This window comes from Columba livia, chromosome Z (genome assembly GCF_036013475.1).
Source record: "Columba livia isolate bColLiv1 breed racing homer chromosome Z, bColLiv1.pat.W.v2, whole genome shotgun sequence".
Classification (NCBI taxonomy): Eukaryota; Metazoa; Chordata; class Aves; order Columbiformes; family Columbidae; genus Columba; species Columba livia.
In genome coordinates this window covers 66,873,109-66,890,891 of record NC_088642.1, presented here as the reverse complement: position 1 = coordinate 66,890,891, position 17,783 = coordinate 66,873,109, and the positions used below count along the sequence as shown (strand labels likewise).

The following is a 17,783-nucleotide window of genomic DNA, read 5'->3' as shown; positions in this document are numbered from 1 at the left end:
CGACTCGTTTTTTGCCCTAATATTTGCATGAAATTGTAAGTCAGGGCAAGGACTCTGGCAGCCATGGCGCTCATACAGTGGAGGCACAGGACAAGCCCCGATACTAAGGTCAGACTTTGCATATTGCCCCAAGACAAATAACTCCTCTGTACTGTTTTTCACTTCCGTAACTGACTTGAATAAGCAGATTGCTCCCTGGTTACGTGACACCACATCACTAGTTTGTTTCTCTCCTCCCAAAGGAAACAGCTGAAGGAAAATTCTCTGATGGAGACTGTGCACAGTCAGTATTGATAACCACCAGCGTGTTTCTGGCAGTGTTTTCCCCATACAACAGTTGCTCCACCTCTAGTGAAGGAAAACACACAGAATACTTTTGAAAGACAAGTATTGGCATTAGTAGCTGTACTGGATGCTCAGACTCAGCAGAGAACTTGGGCAGTGTTGGGTCTTTTGGGGTATATCAGTTTTCACCAATAGCTAATTGCTCTTTCTGGAAGTGGTGACTGTATTTTTCTGCTTCTGGTCTGCTGTTTGAAAGTCCCTGCATTTCTAGCCTTGCTCAAATTCACTGTGTTCTGTGTGCCAGTGAGTTCTTTAGAAGTCTTGATTCATGTAGTCACACAACTGCTCACAGTCTGACAGAAGTTACGTGCCTAAGTGCTTCTCTGGTGTTGGTTGGTTCATTTTCCTTTCCCCTTGGGATAATTCTTAAGAAACCTTTAGTTACCTTTTCCCTGCAAGACTATTCCATGTGACAAAGTCATCTTTGTTCTTTAAAATTCACAGTCTTTTGGCAGCTTCAATAAATGCGATAAAGACCTGTCCTGAAGAGGTGGTAGCTGAATAAGCGGGATGTGCAGGGAGGTTCATGTTTGATTACTTTCAGCTCCTGGTTAATGGTTGAACTATGTGATTGTGCTAACCAGCTCTGGAATGTGTGGGAGTCCTGGGAAGGAAGGTGGAGGCTTGCCAAAATACCTGGAAGAACATCCAGAATAGAAGAGGAAGCATGGGAGGGGCAGAGGCAAAGGCCATCAGGAAGAGATTAACTGTGCCCAAGGGCTGATGTCACTGCCAGGGCAAGGAAGTACCAGGGGCAAGCTGCAGCGTGCTGCGGCCCCTTAGGGGTGGTATTTCACATTTACTACACACCACTGCTTAAAATTGAAACCAATCAAACACGTTCCATGTCCCAGTCCATTTTGCTATTGAGCATTTAGAAACAAAAACAACAACAACAACTCCTCTTTAAGAAAAAGTTGTTTGGAGTTACATCTCCCTCTGTCCCAAAATGTGTTCAATGTAAATTGTACTGTTGGCAGTCGTAGAACAAAGACAAGATTAATGACCTCTACCAAAGGAGAAAGCCAGCGGAGGCTGTTTCACTGGGGGCAGAATAAACAGAGCTATAAACAGATAAAGATTTTTGAACAATTAATTACAAACCTTTTATTTTTTTTTAGTTCAGGTTAAGGAAAAACAAGTTTAGATAAGGAAACAGTAGATGTTTAACACAAGCAGTGTAATGTTGCTGCCATCCCCAATTTGCTGAATTGTTTTTAAAATTGTTTGTCATGGTAATTATGGTAAGTTAACAGTATTACAATGAGTAATTTTGTAAGCATTGTTGTTTTCCAGTTGTAGGCTCTTCTGCTAGCCATCAGTGTTCTCTACCGTTCTACTAAAAAAAATAGGAATATATCAGATACGACAATAGTATTACTTCTCAGCATTCTAGAACCATTAACCAAGCATCATTGCAAGGCCACTATGACAACAGCACCTTCAGAAAGAGACCTAACAGCTCAAGTTTTTAATCATTCATAAAGGAAATGGACACCCAGCATAGTGAAAACCAAATAATCTGACATCTACCTGCAAGTCAAACTAAATTGCTACTCCTCATGCCTTGACTTCTGCTTGAAAGCAATATTGTATTACATACCAATTGCTGAACCTGTCTATATCTGACAGAAATGTTTCTCAATCAGTCCAGTTTTTTTCCTGAGTTTTGCTGTTTGGGGCTTTTAGACTGCAACAGTCACTTGAAGACTATTGTATGCACATGCATGTTAATTATTAACTGTAGCTACAAGCAGGTTTTTTTTCAATGCAACATCTGAATGCAGTTTCGTATTTGCTGTCAATAGAATACGCACTTTCGGTGGCTCCTTCCAAAGTCCAGCACCTTCATGAAGAACACTGTTTGCCTTCTTTATCTTAATTTCTGTATGAGGCATTCCGCACAAACGTAATCTGCACCTAACAAGGAAGAAACCAGTCTGAATTAGGTGTGTGAGTCTGGAATAGTTAGCATCTCTTGGAAAATCATCTGCCCTTTGTCACCAGCAACTAAGAACAAACAAGAGAACTTAAAAGTAGTTTTTGTTTCACAGACCTGATAGTGGGGGAATATACAGCTGAATTCTAGAGGGGTTTGCATTTGGTTTAACTGCCCATGAGAGCAGATAACAAATTCCTGGTGACATTCAGTGCTTTACAGTGCGGAAGAAATAAGACTCCTAAGAATCCTGTCAAGGCTGTTCGGCCTTGCTTTTCCCATTTCGGCTGCGGGACGTGAGCAATGCTGGAAAGCTGATACCTGTGGAATGCCAGCCTGAAGTGCAGTTCCCTTTCGGGATTCAGGAACAGCATTGGTAGCACTTGCAGAGTGACGCTGTGTTCTGGCCTGGAAATGAGGCTGCTCTGCCTTCTGCTAATCTTGGATGTTTCAGCTGTGAGTGATGATGTGACCACACCAGTAAAGCAGGGGGAAGTTCGCCACAGCTCTTCTGTGATAAGAGGCAGGAAAAAGCAGATTCAGAAGCATGTGTAAACACTGCACCGTGGTTTAAAAGCTTTTCAGAGGTCTTGCAGTTAGAAAAGTTTAGAGTTCTTGGCAAAACGTTGATGTAATCAGAAGAAAGGCACAAACGCAGGGCTGGGTGACAGCGCACCCCTGCAGCAGCTCGAGGAGGAAGGAGCGAGAGGGTCCCGCCAGCCTCGCCCGGCCCTCCACAACCGGCAGCTCGGGAGAGGCGGGACCCCTCTCGGGAGAAGGGACGGGCTGAGAGAAGCCGGGGGGGCGAGGCGACCGGGGTGGCCCCGCCGCGGTGACTCAGCGGCGCGGAGCACCGGGCTGCAACCGGTATTTCCTGTTCCCCCGCCCGCCGCCGCGTGTGTGTGGAGGGGGGCCCGGAGGGGAGCCGGGCGAAGTCGCCCCTCAGCCGGGGGCGTGGGGAGGCGGCGGGAACGCAGGTGGACCCGCGCCTGCAGAGGGGGCGCGCAACGCGCCGCCCGCCCCGTCCGGCCGCCGTCGTCCCTCCTCCCCTTCCCTCCCGGTCCTCCCCGCCACCGCCTCCCCACCTGGGGGCGAGGCCGGCACCTGCGGCGGGAGCCCGCCCCGGCACGGCCGCGCCGCCCCCGCCCCGACAGGAAATCGCCCGACTCGCCGGGAGCGGCCGCAGCACACCCGGACTCGGCTTCACGCTCGGAGTCGGCAGCGCCGTCGCAGCCGCTCCGGGGCGGCGGGCAGGGCTGAGGGCAGGGCTGGGCGCGCAGCCCCGCCGCTGGGCCGCCTCCCGCCACCGCTGCTCCCGCCGCCGGCCGCCGCCACACCGGGGCTACCTCCGCGAGCAGGCGAGTACCCCCGCGGGGCGCGGGTTGGGCTGCCCCCGGCTCCGCGCCGCTCCCCTCTCCTCGGGCAGGTACGGCGCTCCGCTGCCCCCCGTCTGGCGCCGCCGCCACCTCCGCCCCGGCGGCCGCGCTGCGGGAAGAGCTGCGCGACTTCTCCCTCCTTTGTGTGCTTTGGGTTTTTCTCCCCCGCCTTCCCCCGCCCTTCCTCGGGCGCACTTCGACTCCTTTGTCCGCGGGCGCCGGGGCAGGGGCTGCACTCCCGCCGCGGGGACCCCCCGGCCCGCCCCCGTTCCCGCCGCCGCGCACCTGGGGCGCGCTACGGCTGGCTCGGGTCGGGGATCGGCTTTTCCCTAACAGGATTAAGCGGCTCTCGGTGACTTTTTCCGTGCTAAGTACTTTCCGGGAGAGTGCGATACTACGTGGGAAGTGGGAGAGAATGTCACCGATGAATCAGGGTTTTTGTTTACCCTTTTTTTTTTCTTCCCCCTTAGGAGGGCGGCTCCCCCGACAGGAGCACACCCCCGACAGCGGGGGTTTGGGCTGCCTTTGTTATACACAGAATTCCTGAAATCTTTATGTTGGCACATCCCAAGTGAATTCCAGCCGTGCCTTGGGCTTTGGCTAACTGGGTCAGGGGAAGTTTCAAGTTAACGGGGAGCTGTAAAACAAAGGAACAGGCAGTTCCAGGAGCCAAATGCTTGATTGCCCTGTTAAAAGTGTCTTGGCATCAGCCTTGTTTGCCGTGCTGGAGCCGAGGCCCATTAGATTTGCATCGTGTGGTGTCAAGGCTGATCTACCAGCGGCATGCATTTGCTTTATTAGACAGCTCTGCCCATACTTTCCCCCTACTTGAAACCTGTTTCCTCTGCATATTTTCCCAGGATGAAAAAGTACATGCTGTCTGAACATACTTGTGTTAAGAGTCATATACTAATCTTTCAGATGGGTTACCTGACAGCTTCCATACCTTCAGTGTTGCTTTCTAATAGTTATTTTCTTAAAACAGCTGCAACGTCTGAATGATCTGTTCCCTACCCTCCATTTATAAAGTGGTGTTGAATCCAACAAATAGCACAGTATTTGAAAGCTGTCAGCCCCATAGCTGTGTTCCAGCAGAGGCCACCAGAAGTCTGCTTTGTTTTAACCTTTGGCTGCAATTACCAAGGTGGAATGGTTTGAAACAAAATAACTTCTCTTTTGCTCGGCAGAGTTTCATTTTAGAGGTTTAGGGCTGTGATTCGGCTGTGGTTGAGAGAAAGGCAAAGAAGAAATGCTTTGCATGTAGTAAGCATGTTTCTGCAATTTAGACGTGATCGGTAAGATTTATACTTCGTATAAGCTCGCGCTTATGAGGGCTTTCTTCGGGTGTCTGAGGAAGCTGTCTGCTGTATTTGACTTTTAGGTGAGTTTACTGTTATAATTGCTTCCAGCGTGTTATATGCAAACATCTTGTTATGCTCTAAACATTTCAGGTAGCGGTAGTGACTGCTCTTCCCTTTGCAAAAGGAAGTCACTATGGACTGGAGAAACTGTGTCTGCCTTTGTGTTCTGCAGTGGCTGTACCACAGCAACTACTTCTGTGGTCAGTGCCACTACACTGGGCTTTTTGTGAGACTAAAGATGAGTATTGGGAATTATGCAATGGGGTTAGCATGATCCCAATACTTTGCATGAACTATAATCTCAACAGAGCTCTTCAGAATGAAACATCAAAGTAATAAAGTGTCTGATACTTTTTTGATTGCTTAATCCCCCTTTTCCTGGTTCAGTGTCTTCTAAGGACAACCAGGAAATCTTTCTTATCTGATTAAAATAATGGTTAGGCAGTGACATGGTTCACAAAATGGGATGTGTTGTACCTTTATAAAACCTAGATGCATCAGAAAGTTGATCATAGTAATCCTCAGCTGGGGAATGGCCTAATATTCCAGGACTACTTCAAAGCTGCATTTAACTTAAGAGCCAATTCAGATGACAGCATTTGTGTGTGTGTTTTGACAGTTACCAATATTGTCTGTCTCCAGAACTTCCTTGTAGGGTAAAGGAAATCTCTTGTTACAAGACTGCTCTCTTTTAATTGCTGAAATAACAGTATTTACATTCTCAAGGACAGTTCAACTTTTGTCATGCCTTGACTGCATCAGTTTCATCCTCTTGTAGTAACCCTAGAGCAAGTCATTCTAATAACCGCGAAAAGAAAACACTGGCATGGTGTAACACCTGCAGTTTGTTGAGGTTAGAGACTTTCAAGTCAGTTTTATTTTCAAACAGGTATGAAAACACTCCTTGCTGGGAAAAAGTAATTTATTAAATCTGGCAGGTGATCCTTGACATCAGCTGCACGAGGCCTGTGAATCTAGATCCGAGATTGCAGCAAATTTCTTTGAGCTTCAGAAGACTTCTCAAAAGTTACACAATCAATTTGTAAAATAAACACTTATGGCAATAAGAGTACAGGCCATAATTTTTAGACGTATCTTCTAACATTATGGACCTTGCTGTGGTGAAGAACACTTGCAAATGGCGAGTTACCTACAAAGGCTCCAGCGCCAAAGTGCGTATGACTGGCTTTGCATGGCCACGCTGATGTATGCGCACCAGTGCATGTCCTCTGCTACAGCTGAGGGTTTGGTGTCAATCCCATGTCCAAGTACTCAGGCTTAATTTCTGCACAGGTTCCTCTCCTAGATGATTTTTGTCAAAATACAGCTGTTCAACCATGAGGTGCCCTTCTCAATTAGCTGAACCTGTCCTCTTCCTCAGAAGGAGCAGCACTGTGTTAGATCCTGTGTCTGCTCCCTTGTAAAGTGTGCTTATGCCTGGTCTTTGGAGCCGTCTGTTGCCCTTTAGCGGTCTTTTAACAGTACTTCGGTTATCCTAGTTGCACTTCAGAAAGCTTGGGGGGGCTGGGAGTTGGCTGGTTTGTTTGGTTTTGGTGGTTTGTTTTTGTTTGTTTGTTTTTTGTTTGCTTTGGGGGGTGTTTTTTGTTTTGTTTGTTTGATTGTTTTGTTTTCTGAATTGATAAATAGTGATTTAGAACTTGCTGCATTTTTTTTAACCAAACAAAGCCTACATTTAACAGTAGAGGGCTGAGGTTATTTTTTACTTACATATTACATAATTAACACAGGTACTGACTGCAGTATGGGAATTATGCAGCAGCAAAGACCAGTCCAGGTCACTTCACAATTTAAACTATCAATGTTTGGGTTATTTTTTAGTTATTTTATTATGGTTGTTTTTTGGGGTTTTTTTTAAATTGGATTATTGCTTTTTGAAAGTGCATGTTTATAGGGAATATTGTAGTTTTTGTTTCAAATGAGTATGCAGACTGTGGATTTCTGTCCAGTGTTAGATGACCCGTGCAATTGCGAATGTATGTGGGATGTTTGTGATCCAAGCTTAGTAATGACAGAGTGAGCTGAAGCAGCTCTGGTCTGATACCTTGTACAGCTTCTATCCTGGTGTGTATTCATCAGCTGCAGGCTTTGTTTTTAGGAAACATGAGCTACCCAAGTTTTCCTGAATTTAGGTCAGCATTGTCACTGTGTATGAGTGTTGGAAGCTCAGATGACCATGGCTTCTAATCTAGGAAGAAAATGAAACTCATTAGTGCTGTATTTTCACATGTGTAATGTGAAAATGACAGACAAAAATACCGTGTGATGCAATAGTAGGGTAAATAAGGAGTGTGAAACAGAAAATATAAATCCCCTTTTGTTCTGATATTTTCCAATGCCTACTCCATTTCCATGCTATTGTCTTCGCTTCTGTTTTGCACCAGCAATCCGCAACTGCTTTTGAGAGTTTTGGTTTTTTTTATTTCATAAAGTTATGCAGATTGCCTCAGGTGTGGCTGATATACATGTGATATACATACCTTCTTAGGTGTGGGTATGTTTTCATTACGCTAGGCATGGGTTCAGATATTTTGGTCCACTTTGGATTTTTCCTCAGGTTGGCTCAGTAATACTTCCCACAGAAATGTTTTGTTGTCTTTACTCTGTCATCCTGAACTAATTCTTTATCGTCAGCCTGCATTGTACTGATAAACTGAGCCCGAACTCGACAGTGTTCGGCTTCATCTAAACTAAGGTTTCCCATATTTGTTCAAGCTATTTGTTTTGCCCCATGAGTGTTGTTGTTTGGTTTTGGCTTTTTGTTTGTTTGTTGCTTTTGTTGTTTGGTTTGTTTTTAAGACACATTGGAGAAAACCCATAAAATCTCTTCTGCATGTCACTGCCAACAGCAAGGCTGTCAGTAGTCTGGCTTGCTCTCTCTGTTCTAACATCTGCTTCATCATCCAGCTCTGCTTAATAGCCAGCAGATTTGGCCACTGGTGTCTCTAGCCTCCTTAGCACAACTTTGTATAAGCTGATTCTGAGAATCTCCAGGAACATATGGGCTGTTCAGGCGAGGGACGATCTCTAAGGAGGGGCCAAACCCAACTGCTTTCCGTGAAGTCGTCTGAAAGAAGTTTCCAGGTCCTCCACTTTCCATGAAACCATTTCTGCCCCCACACCCCTAGTCTGGTCCTTGATGCTCCTTTGCCTCAAGACTGTTTCAACAGATCAAGCTTTACATATGCACTGGTTGTTTTTCAAGCTATTTCTTAGCTATATGGCCCAATCAAAACACTTCTGTATTTTGACAAACGTCTGTCATAGTTATTCTTGTCACTTGAGAAAAGCGTGTGGGAAGAGGCCTTTGTTTCTCTGCTCTCTTCATGACATAATTCTTTGATCTGTAGGTGTTACAGAGATTATTGTTGAGAGATGAGAAAGAAAATAATTTTGTCTCTTTCCAAAGTGATTTGTGGTTGTGTTGGGCAATAGTTGTCTCCTTTATAGTTGGGTCTGAAGTGACTGAAGGTGTACTCATGCTTCTGTCATCAGTTCTTACATGAAGTATGCTCTACCTCTAATTAAGGGAATATGACTCTGTTTTCATCTGTCAAGGATTAGAGCAAAACGAAGCTTTTGCTTTGATCTCACAAATGTTTTTGGCTTTGTTTTTAATGCAGAATAGAGCTTCTGTCATTCTCTCCCCATTCACTGAAATATGTCTTACTTTCCAAACCATCCGCTGCAATTGAGTCTACAGTTTTTACAGTGTGAATGAAAATAAGCAAAATTCAGAACTGCTTTTGTGAAAGTCACTTGAAGGATTTCAGCCAGGTTGAAATCGCCGCCCTAAGACTAAAACTGTTTTCTTTGTCCCCCTCTGTCTCAACTAAGGAAGCACAGAAAAGAGTGATGAACTTTGGAACAGTTCAAGAGAAGCTGACAGTTTTCATGGAGACCTCTTATACACTTAGAGCAGCTTGGTGAGGCTGTGGCAAATGCTCCAAGCCTTTTGGTACATCACCACAATGCACCGTATCAGCTTGACAGATATGTGTTGCTAGATTTTCTTTGTTTTGTAAACTGATCAGTCATTTGTGTGAGAGATTGTCAGGCAGAAGGTTAGCAGAGAATGCAAATATAATTAATAAGTGAAGAATCTTTTTAGCCAAGCTCTGAGGTGATTTCGTGCTGTTATCTTTTTGGATATGGCTGAGGAACATGAGGTCCTAAAGTTGACAAAAATATTTTTCTTAACAGCTTAGTTCTCAGATTATGTTTGTTCACTTCTCTCTTCTCAGTTAGGAAAATTGCACTGTGTTCTTTGCAGTAAAACTTGCTGTTTGTTCTTCCTGAAAAAATACAAGGCTAGAAGAAGGGGAGTGGATGGTAACTCCCCAACAGGAAACAATGGGTGAAGGTATGTTTTAGACCTTTTGTTTGCTCTGCAAAAGCCATCCTTCACTAACAATGAACGCACTAACAGCTTTGAATTTCTGTTTTTGAAAGAAGTTGAAGGAAGTTGATAAACTGTGAGTCACTCACTCCCTCTAGATATCAGGAGACTTAATGAAACGTTTAGCCAAAAGCAGTGCTTGGGAGTAACTTATGCTTGTTGTGTGAGCTTGGCTTTTCTGTGTACAAGTCTAGCTGTTGAGCACCTATACTGGTGGGAATTAATTAGGTTTGCCCAAAGAGAAAATATGGACCAGAGCTGCACTCCATGTTTTATAGACTTTGCATGTCTTTGAAAAGTACTTTTGGGAAGTTTTTGTAAGAACTGTTTCTTAGATATATAAGGGAAAAAATCAGGATTAATAAAGTGTTAAGCAGATGACAGAAAGAAGTACCAAAACTTCATAGGAGAAATGTGGTAATACAGATGTTGCTAACAAAACTGATTTTGAGGGAAGATTTGATTTTGTTGAAATGTTTCTACATTTAAGTAAAATTGAATATTGTCGTTGACTACTACTACAGTTAGAAGGTTCTTAAAAACTGGAATAGTCAAAAAAACTGCCTGCTGCTTATCTTGTGTTTTCCTAGTCAGTGCTGCCCAAGCTATCAGAAGTCAGGATGAGTGCAGGCATAATGATGTTAGCTGTGCTTGCAGCCTTCTAGTAGTACTTTGCATTCCTAAGCTTCTTAATGCTTCGTATACAGATGTTTGAAGTTGTAGTTAAGACATGGAGAAGTAATTCTTTACTTAATTTAATTTCTGTGCTTTTAATATATTTATTTTCTTAGTACATCAGAAATGTTCAGGCTGCATACTCCTTACATATCAGCATGCAACTAGGTAGGTGAAAACTGAATTCTTCCCCCTGACAGTCATTGTTAGTGGTACTCCCTGAATTAAAAACAAAAAAGCTTAATTTTATTTTGATCTTCTAAGATCAGTCCTGTGGGATTACTGTTTAGTAACAGCTTAAGAGAGTTCAGTGTGTGCATGTGTTAACATAACCTTCACATTTAGCTGAATATTGAACACCAAATATGGGTAACATGGCATTGTAAGTAATATAGGACCTGGCAATGGCTATACAAATTGTGTTGTTAAGAGTGGAATATTTTACAGTATAAGTAATGAAAACTTGTGGTTTTCATCTTAGCAGTTTCTAAATAAGTAGTGTGCAAGACAAAGTCAACCCATCAGAAGTATAGATGTGTCTGATAATACTAAGGAATAACTAAAATGCACACTTTACAGAGAGAGTTGAAGTCGTCCATCTTCCTGTCCTGTCTGTTCTTTTTACATTTTTATCTATGTTACTGCAGAAGTACATATAACTATATATATTATATAAATATTATGAAAAACATTCATATCTTACAGTCTTAGTATCTAAGTAGCAACAATAGTTCCTTTGTTAGTCTTTTTGCAATCAAATATGTCTCTTATAAAACTGCAGTTTGACAGTACTGCAGCATTTCAAAGATGTCTCTGTTATTCAACAAGTACATCTGCCTCCAGCTTTGTAGTACCGGAGGTCTTTGGCACACACGGTTGCTTACCTCATGGCAAGAACAATTTTGACATGAAAAATGACTTCTGGCGTAGTGTGAGGCACATTTGAATGACTAGTAGGTATCATAATGGGAGTCTTTAGCTTTCTTAGTTCCATACAGTTCACATAAGGAAATGTTTCTCCATGTCTTTTCTGAACAGATCAGATAAATCCCTTTTAACAGTTTTGTTGTACAGAGCTTTGTGGTGCTGAGCAGAAAAGTTGAAGCAAGAGCTATTTTTGTCTGTCACAATGTCTGAAACAGTCTCAAGTTTTCTGTGCAGATCTCTTTTAGTCCCTGGATGGATTTGACAGAGATGGTACCTAGTGCTCCGTTAGTACTTGAAAGATTATAGACAGCAGAGATTTAGCAAAGGATTAGTCAATTGGAGAGTGTGCATTATCCGGCCAGGCTTAGAACCGTGATTGTCTCTTCAATCATTTTTATTAGTGTCTTATTCAAAGATTGAATTATGTAACAATGACGTTTCAGGGGAATCTGGTAGGAGTTTTTCTTTGGTTTCTCTCTCCTGCTAACTCTTCAAGCCTGGGAGAGGGGGAAAAAAGCGTTAGTTTTATTCTTTGAACTTGCAGCATGTTTTGAAGAGCAGTAGTTCAGAGAGGTGAAGAGGCATGACTTCAGTCGCAGCATCTGCGTTTGGATGATAACTTAGCGTGGTGGAACTCTTGAGAGAGGCAGGATGCGGTACAAGAAATATGTAACTATTTTAGAAGCAGCTATAGGTATTACTCCCCTTAACAAGAGGGAGCTGCTTCCTGAGGGTAGACATGCAAATCTGTGGAAACATCCAGGGTAAGTGTTAAAAAACAATCAGTGAACAACTGTGGAAAAGCCTGTGCTTACCTTGAATCATACAATTTTAAAACTTGTTAATCTTTTTTTGTACCTTCCAAATGCTGTATCTTCTGTGGTGTAGTTAAACTTTGTTGTTTCATTAGAGATTTCTGTGTACTTCTTGTCCTTTGCTAGTACAATAAGTAGGATAAAGTATTATTTCTAAATCAGGCATTTGCTGAAGAACAGAAAGGCTAAACAGTTGCGTACTCAGCAGAATGAAAATTAAATGGTTGCTTTGTGTTTATTACTTACTACTAAGCTGATGTTTGTATGTATGCGCTCCCCCTCCCCCATTTGAAGATATACATATTTTAGGGGCAGCTGCTAAAAGTGGAAAAGGAAAACACTTTTCTCTATGTGTGCAACTTTCCTTCTCTGCTGGGAAGCAAGAGTTCATCATACTTAGAAATACCATTTCCTTGAAGGAAAGTTTTAGTTATTAAAAGAGGAGTCAATTAGGGCTATTAGTGTTAAATGTGAAATACTGAGCATTCTGGTTTTGTTAAAGACTATCCAGAGTTTGTTCTTGTACCACACAAGTACTAGGCTTCAGAAAATTTTTATGACTGTTTCCTTCAAAACGTATGTTTTCTGTGAGAGGGGATTGTCATTCTCTCCCAGCTTTCCCTACATGAGTGGCATCAATGGACGGGTGTCTTCACAAGCCCTTCTAGGCTCTCCTAGTTTTGCTGTACATTAGAATGCTGTCACTCTGTTTCAGACGTTGCAGAGGAGTGCAAAAAGTGAGAAGCTTTTGCTCAAGAGCAATTAATATGTACTGTTTTGGAATAGTTTTCTGTAAGCAAGACCTCAAAGAAAAGCTTGGAGTAAAACTGTGACTATTTGACTGTGATTGAACTCAGATTTATCCTATAATTTTTCCACAAGAGCACTTTCTCTAATGGTGGTAGCAATAGTAAAAGCCATTAAAATACAGTGCACAATATGATCTTTTTTCTAGTTGCATCACCAAAACCACAAAAACCAGTCTAGAATATATGCTGAAGCCAACAGCTTCCAGCCTCTTTTCTACACAAGTATTCTTCAAGTTTGCCCTAAGCTTCTGGTATTGTATTAATAAGCGCTTGTAGGGCTTTTTGTTAAAAATCTGCCCAGTAAAAGGGGTTCTTAGGACAATGTATTTGGACACATGACAGTGGAGTGTCCTGGACTGTGACTTCCTTTGATTGTTTCATGTAAGTTACCTACATGCCAATCTCTTTGAATTTTGCAGGAACTCTTCACATGTTGATAAAACTTGATAGTTTGAGGAGTTGTATTGGAAAGTAATGGTACATTCCTCCAGAATTCCCCTTTGCTTTCAAGTAGACTTGTTTGGCCAGAGTGACAGCTTGAAACAAGCCATCTGAAAATGAAACTTGCTAACTTCAGTATCCATTATTTTTTGTTTCATAACTGTGACTGCTTGGCTTTAATCTACTACTGAGTGCTAGTCAGTGTCAAAGTGCAAAAGACACTACCCTGTTAATATTTGTGTTTGCTTCCAGCATACTTGATTTGGTATCTCCCTACTTTCAGGGAGAGGTTTAGTTCATGCAATTGTTATACGCACTTGGAATTCCAAACTGGTTAAGATGTATTTGGATTATGTTTGGATTTGCCATTCCAACAGTTTCACAAAAGCAGAAAAGCTATTGTCATTGGACTGTAATAGGGATCACTTTTATGTTTTCATTAAATCTTTTTTGGAACTAAAGGCTGGTAACCAGCAATTGCAGCAAAGTGAACTGTGAGTTGAAGAAAAAAGAGCTGTTCTTTTTTTTTTTTTTTTTAGCTGCAGACTGCTAATTCTGTACAACTGGAATAGGTAAATGAATTGCTAGTATCATCTATCACTCAACTTCTAGAGATAGCCTGTCATGTTCATAGGGAAAAGGTGCTTTAGAAGTGTGATTGTGTATAGGAGGAAAGAAAAAAGTAACAGACATAATGAGACAGTTCCCAAAACACAATGCGGAACATGGGATATAGAGGTCCTCATGTGTCATTTCACCACTGCACAAATTCAGGTGCATGCCTAATTCAAATACCTCCTTTAACTTAATCATCTCCTAAAATTAAAAGAAAAATAGCATTGGAGTGTGATGCCAGCTCCAGTGCCATCACTTGAAAGTTGTGAAAATCTTGATCTAAAAACCAGACTAAGGTGTGAAATAAAGCAGGAAGGGCAATTACGTTGTTTTGCCAGGGCATTCATTTACATTTCCATATCAAAGGCATTATAAAACATGTTTTTCTACCTCCATTTTGGCTTGGAATAGTGATGTGTTTTCTGTGACAGATCTATTTTTATGACTTTCGGCATCTTGATGCAGAGGCAAAACGATGACAGCAGTGGTAGTTTGGGTTTAGCTTCCTTGTGTAACTTTCTTGCAGCCTCTAGAATAGTATTCTGTGCACAGCCTGGAACAATAAAGCTGATGTTTGTTCATAATGCACAGCATAGTAAACTCATATTAAGCATCCTTTTGTTCTGTAACTTCAGAAGTCATGCCTTGATCCAAAACAACTGTTTCAGCATAAGAGCATCTTTCTGGAAGTAATAATCAGCAGAGAGGGAAAAAGACCTTCTATTATAGTTTCACAATGTAATGTCTGGCAGGTGTTTGCATATTTGAAGTTTTTAAGAAGTTAATCTGAGACCATATGTATCTTTAAAATATCGTGCAGTTTTAAAGTTGCTTTTTTGAACCTGGGTCCTCATTATGATTGTGCCTAAGAAAAGGTGGGTGCCAGACACAAGACACGATACATAAAATGTGGGGTATACTTGTAGATAATTGGGAAAGTTCTGCAGAATTTGTTCAGTATCTGTTTCTTATGGCTCTCTTGCTCTCTAGAAATGGCTAATGGAGTATTAAGCAGAATTAATATACATTGGTGAGGAAAATGAACAAACAAACAAACCGTTACAGTATGGATAAGATACTCTGCTAGGGAAGTCTGGCTATATCCTTTAAAGATTGGAATACTTTGGAAAGATGCTCTTTCAGAGGAGTTAAGATAATCAAGATGTGTGTTGGTTTTCTTTTAAAAACAAAACCCAACAAACAAACTAACTCTAACCACTGGCTTCTGTTTCTATTTCTGTCAAAAGTTTCTGCTTCATCCTAGTTAAGCCATTAATTTTCTGTTTTCCCACACAGGAAAATCAAAGGCTAGGACAAGGGGTGGGGGAGAAGAGAAGAACTCTGACAGGGATGCTGAATGGAAGCTAACTTACTGCCTTTGCAGAAGGGGGTAGCAGAGGCATGTTGCAGGTGAAGATGTAGCAAATTATATTGGAATTATTTTTTTTCGTGTCATTCGGCAACTCGAGTTGTTACGTTACCAGTTGACATCACTGGAGCACATATACCTGATTGTTTTTAGGGAGGCTGTGCTCAAGATACAGTGTTCTTACTGGCTTAACTTCGTACAACACTCTTGTACAAGCTAAGCTGTCTGACTAAGACTAAGTTAAAATGCCCAGTTGCCTTGTGGAGAGGACCTGTGCAACAGAGGGACTATAAGCATATTTCCTATCTGTACCCTATTTAGTTTGCGAAAGAAAACTCATTGTTGCCTTCTGTGCAGGCAGGTGTGGATGCCTGAGGAGGCACAGTGCTCGAACTGAAGTCTGAAGCATTGCTGCAAGAGCAAATACTGCTGAGTATCTCCTTTATTCAACTGCTGTTCCCACTTGGCTACCAGGGAAGCTGAACCCTGGCAAACCAGTGAAATATATTTTATATCCTCTCTGTCTCATGGGAGAGGTGCCTGAGGACTGGAGGATAGCAAATGTCACTCCAGTCTTCAAAAAGGGCAAGAAGGAGGACCTGGCTAATTATAGACCAGTCAGCCTCACCTCCATCCCTGGGAAAGTAATGGAGCAGCTTATCCTTGGTGCCATCTCAAGGCATATCAAGGATAAGAGGGTTATTAGGGGCAGTCAGCATGGCTTTACCAAGGGTAAGTCATGCTTGACCAACCTCATAGCCTTTTATGAGAATGTAACAAGGTGGACGGATGATGGCAGAGCGGTGGATGTGGTCTACCTTGACTTCAGTAAAGCCTTTGACACAGTCTCCCACAGCATCCTCACAGCTAAGTTGAGGAGGTGTGGTCTAGACAATAGAGTAGTGAGGTGGGTTGCAAACTGGCTTAAGGAGAGAAGCCAGAGAGTGGTAGTCAATGGTGCGGAGTCTAGTTGGAGGCCAGTATCTAGTGGAGTGCCTCAGGGGTCGGTACTGGGGCCACTATTATTCAATATATTCATTAATGATTTAGACGAGGGAATAGAGTGTACTATCAGCAAGCTTGCTGATGACACTAAGCTGGGAGGAGTGGCTGACACGCCAGAAGGCTGTGCTGCCATCCAGCGGGACCTGGACAGGCTGGAGAGTTGGGCGGGGAATAACCTGATGAAATTTAACAAGGGCAAGTGTAGAGTCCTGCATCTGGGCAGGAACAACCCCAGGTTCCAGTATAAGTTGGGAAATTACATATTAGAGAGCAGTGTAGGGGAAAGGGACCTGGGGGTCCTGGTGGACAACAGGATGACCATGAGCCAGCACTGTGCCCTTGTGGCCAAGAAGGCCAGCGACATCCTCGGGTGTATTGCAAGGGGCGTGGTTAGTAGATCGAGAAAGTTCCTCCTTCCCCTCTACTCCACCCTGGTGAGACCCCATCTAGAATATTGTGTCCAGTTCTGGGCCCCTCAGTTCCAGAAGGACAGGGAACTGCTGGAGAGAGTCCAGCGTAGGGCAACAAAGATGATTAAGGGAGTGGAGCACCTCCCTTATGAAGAAAGGCTGAGGGAGCTGGGTCTCTTTAGTTTGGAGAAGAGGAGACTGAGGGGTGACCTTATTAATGTTTATAAGTATATAAAGGGTGAGTGCCATGAGGATGGAGCCAGGCTCTTCTTGGTGGCGAACAATGATAGGACAAGGGGTAATGGGATCAAGCTGGAACACAAGAGGTTCCACTTAAATTTGAGAATAAACTTCTTCTCAGTGAGGGTAACAGAGCACTGGAACAGGCTGCCCAGGGGGGTTGTGGAGTCTCCTTCTCTGGAGACATTCAAAACCTGCCTGGACATGTTCCTGTGTGACCTCACTTAAGCGTTCCTGCTCCAGCAGGGGGATTGGACTAGATGATCTTTTGAGGTCCCTTCCAATCCCAAACATGCTGTGATACTGTGACTTCAATGTCGCAGGTTTCGCAGTAACTCTTCTGTGATTATACATGACTCAAATGAAGCTTTGTTTTTCAGGGAGCGAACTAGTGCACTGCCGTCTCCTTGTGAGTGGGACTGGGAGCACAGCCATACGTCGAGCCCAAAGCATCTCTCAGCAAGTAGACAGAGACGCTCAAAATCTGTCATTCCTCACAAGGTACTAGTGATGTTGTAACAGAAGTGGCTATTAGTTTAAAATTATGGATTCCCGTCATGTGCTAACTGTAATGCTTGTTCTTTTAGCTATGATTTTAAGAGGTTTTAAGAAACTGTAGTTATGGTAGAGTAATACGTTGAAATCTGAACCTGTTCTTTTGGATTCCTGAAGCAACCTAGAATGAGCACGTGCATTTTCTGAAAGCTGGATGATGTACAACAGGCCTTCAGAAGAGGAGAGACTTATGCAATGAACTCAATATTCTGCTAAAGTTATGCAAATAATAATGCACAGGCCTGCACTAGTTCATCTCTTAGCTAAACATTGGTAAAAAATGATTTTAATCTATGGTGATGTCTTCAGCAAATATAAATATTTAGCATGGGTTTGGGGATAAATAAATTACTTTAAGCATGGAGGATAATATTAATGGGAATTGCTTAGTGACTCAGTGGAGTCCTGGGAAACAGAATAGCCACACACAGGGAGAGTTGTTTTGCTGCATATTTTATTATAGTACATCATTAAGGTAAATATA

At 42.8% G+C, this 17,783-nt stretch overlaps 1 protein-coding gene and 1 long non-coding RNA gene across 4 annotated transcripts in view; one reads left to right on the top strand and one right to left on the bottom strand.

Moving 5' to 3' along the window:
- Positions 1-1,426: 1,426 nt before the first annotated feature.
- Positions 1,427-4,072, bottom strand: LOC110356451 (uncharacterized). The gene is made up of 3 exons (XR_010469010.1): positions 3,946-4,072; positions 2,606-2,795; positions 1,427-2,265 (listed from the first exon to the last, which is right to left on the bottom strand). It is a non-coding gene; the product is annotated as an uncharacterized LOC110356451 (long non-coding RNA).
- TJP2 (tight junction protein 2) overlaps positions 3,451-17,783 on the top strand; it is a 69,538-nt gene continuing 55,205 nt past the window's right edge. The window contains exons 1-2 of one of the 3 annotated variants that reach the window (XM_065046229.1): positions 3,451-3,642; positions 17,125-17,245. The gene's annotated coding sequence lies outside the window, so the exon portion shown is untranslated. Of the gene's footprint in view, positions 3,643-3,689; positions 3,711-17,124; positions 17,246-17,783 lie in introns of those variants that run through there. The other 2 variants (XM_065046227.1, XM_065046230.1) reach the window with 2 other exon arrangements.